Here is a 3,700-nt window from a genome sequence, read left to right on the forward strand (position 1 = left end):
TCACTGTGAACTGTGGCTTGAATTCAGAGTTTGGGGGTCGTCTCACAAACTGTCTGCGGCCCTTGGACCCAAAAAGAACAATTTTGCTCTCATCAGTCCACAAAATATTCCTCCATTTCTCTTTAGGCCAGTTGATGTGTTCTTTGGCAAATTGTAACCTCTTCTTTTATTTAACAGAGGGACTTTGCGGGGGATTCTTGCAAATAAATTAGCTTCACACAGGCGTCTTCTAACTGCCACAGCACTTACAGGTAACTCCAGACTGTCTTTGATCATCCTGGAGCTGATCAATGGGTGAGCCTTTGCCATTCTGGTTATTCTTCTATCTGTTTTGATCATTGTTTTCTGTTTTCTTCCAGGTGTCTCTGGGTTTTTTTTTTTTGTCCATTTTAAAGCATTAGAGATCATTGTAGATGAACAGCCTATAATTTTTTGCACCTGCGTATAAGTTTTCCCCTCTCCAATCAACTTTTTATTCAAACTACACTGTTCTTCTGAACAATGTCTTGAACGTCCCATTTTCCTCAGGCTTTCAAAGAGAAAAGCATGTTCAACAGGTGCTGGCTTCATCCTTAAATAGGGGACACCTGATTCACACCTGTTTGTTCCACAAAACTGACGAACTCACTGACTGAATGTCACACTACTATTATTGTGAACACCCCCTTTTCTACTTTTTTTTTACTAATAGCCCAATTTCATAGCCTTAAGAGTGTGCATATCATGAATGCTTGGTCTTGTTGGATTTGTGAGAATCTATTGAATCTACTGGTACCTTGTTTCCAATGTAACAATAAAAAATATACTCAAAACCTGGATTAATCTTTTTAGTCACACAGCACTACTATTATTCTGAACACTACTGTAAATGCACTCCGGTGTCTCAGACCGAATGGTCCGCCCCTAAAAATTGGTCCGCCTTTTGCATCTGCACATGCATTATTTCGGACCACAGCAGCACGTCTGAGACGGAGTGTCTTCACCCAAAGCAATCAAATGGATTAATGGGATTATTAACCATCAGATGATAAAGGTAAAACCTCTTAAATCATTCTAAAGTCAGTTTGAAGCAGAAATGAGGTGAAATTCCATGATGCTTTGAAATGTCCGAAGTGAAGTGAACGCATCAGCTAGCAGCTCGTTTAGCTGTGGCGCTCTGATCGCGTCCGCCACCTTTTATGATGAAATAATGCTGAATTTATGTGGACATGATTGTTGTACAAAAGCTTCAGATATCTGTCACTGAGATAGATTATGAATGGAGTGCAGTTTTAAGAAGAAATGAGGTGTTAATCCGTAAACCGCATCATCTGGGGGACCAATTTTTAGGGAGACCGTTCGGTCGGCCACCATGGCAATTAATGTAACTGAGACATATTTTGTATGTCTGCTTTACAGTTTTACAGTGAGTCTCAAGTAAAGCTTTGGAGAGAATTTTGGCATCCAGCTTTTCTTGGGAAACCTGTTGTCTATCTTGTTGCCATAAAACAAAAAAATAATAATAAAGCCTGCACACTTAATCCTTTGTTACTTCCTTTAATGTGACATTTCGATCCCACAGGCTGAACAGTGCAGAAATAAGCATATAACACCAGATCCCACAGTGGGATCGAAACATTGTCACATTAAAGGAGGTAACAAAGGAGTAAGTGTGCAGGCTTTTTCTTACTTTTTTGTTTTATGTTCACTGCCGTAGCCTTGCACCTGGTGATGTGCATATATCTACCTTGACTGATCTATATTGTTGCCACACACACGAGCAGGGGCACTATATATAACATCCAGCAATACACACCGCTATTAAAGGGTCCCTGCCACGCTATGACATTTTTATATATTCTTGAAGAATAAAAAATCTTTTTTCACATGTTGTCTTTGGTTTACCATAAAATTACATTGAACAAGGATTTAGACGTTTTGTTACCCATCTGAGACTTTGAACTTTCCTCCTCCGAGTTGACCTTCTTTTTCACTGTGACGGATGTGACGTCATTCGAGTAGATGTCTCGCAGCGCCGATCTGTTTACCAACACGGCAGATACGGACAGTGAAGGCATAGTGCGCAATTATAGCGAAGATTTAAGTGACATATCGATTGTTTTTGAAGAAGATGAGGAAGTTTCTGATGAAGAGATTAATGGTGTAAATAATGACGGCTCCAAACCGTGTATGTTCCCGCCGAACGTGACAGAAAGAGGATGAAGCTCAGCTGTCAGCTGACAGCAACAGTGCTGAGGATATAAGCTGCTTACAAAACACAGAATGGTTTGTTCATGCACCACTTTCTTATAAACGATCATTTATTCCTGGCACGGTGTGTTTGTGTATGAAAATAAAGTCGTCCAGCCCCTCGTCGGAATTCCTTTCTCTGAAAAGTTGCTGAGAGACTGGCGCTTTGTTTGATCAAAATTTTTTCTAAACCTGTGAGACACATCGAAGTGGACACGGTTCGAAAAATTAAGCTGGTTTTCAGTGAAAATTTTAACGGCTGATGAGAGATTTTGAGGTGATACTGTCGCTTTAAGGACTTCCCACGGTGCGAGACATCGCGCAGCGCTCTCAGGCGCCATCATCAGCCTGTTTCAAGCTGAAAACCTCCACATTTCAGGCTCTATTGATCCAGGACGTCGTGAGAGAACAGAGAAGTTTCAGAAGAAGTCGGTTTCAGCATTTTATCCGGATATTCCACTGTTAAAGGAGATTTTTTTAATGAAAGACGTGCGGATGGGTCCGCGCGTCGGGACGCAGCCGGCGCGGTGCGGTGGCACAGGAAAAACACCTCCGTGTTGATAACCATTTGTAAAATCCAGGCGGCTTTTGATGGCTTTCAGTGGAGTGAGTATATGAGAAATTGTTTAACAGCTGGACATGTTCCAACTTGTCCTTAAGGCTTCCAACAGAGGTGTTTTTCCTGTGGCAGAGCGTCGCGGCGGCTGCGAGCCGACGCTGCAATCCGTCCGCACGTCTTTCATTAAAAAAATCTCCTTTAACAGTGGAATATCCGGATAAAATGCTGAAACCGACTTCTTCTGAAACTTCTCTGTTCTCTCACGACGTCCTGGATCAATAGAGCCTGAAATGTGGAGGTTTTCATCTTGAAACAGGCTGACGACGGCGCCTGAGAGCGCTGTACGACGTCTCGCTCCGTGGGAAGTCCTTAAAGCGACAGTATCACCTCAAAATCTCTCATCAGCCGTTAAAATTTTCACTGAAAACCAGCTTAATTTTTCGAACTGTGTCCACTTCGATGTGTCTCACAGGTTTAGAAAAACTTTTGATCAAACAAAGCGCCAGTCTCTCAGCAACTTCTCAGACAAAGGAATTCCGACGAGGGGCTGGACGACTCCTCCCACAAGGAGTGCTCACAGGCGAATGACGTCACCAACAGGCGTGGAAAAACTCACGCATGCGCACGAGGGTTCAAGCATGTCTGACGTAAAAACATATGAATGAAATCCATATAGTTTTTGAAAAAAATAAAAAGGACCTATACTTTATTGACAGACCTCGTATATATTTAATCATTTATAAGTCAGTTTCTTGTGATTGCTAATTCTTCACTTTTTATTCAAAGCAAATGATTGCAAATCCTTATCTGAAAAGCTATAGACTCACATGGGATGGGAAAAAAAGATTTCTAAATAAATGAAAATTTTACTTCTATATCTGTTGTCAAATTTTATCAGGCATAATATTGTAG

This window comes from Thalassophryne amazonica, chromosome 1 (genome assembly GCF_902500255.1).
Source record: "Thalassophryne amazonica chromosome 1, fThaAma1.1, whole genome shotgun sequence".
NCBI classification, from domain to species: Eukaryota; Metazoa; Chordata; class Actinopteri; order Batrachoidiformes; family Batrachoididae; genus Thalassophryne; species Thalassophryne amazonica.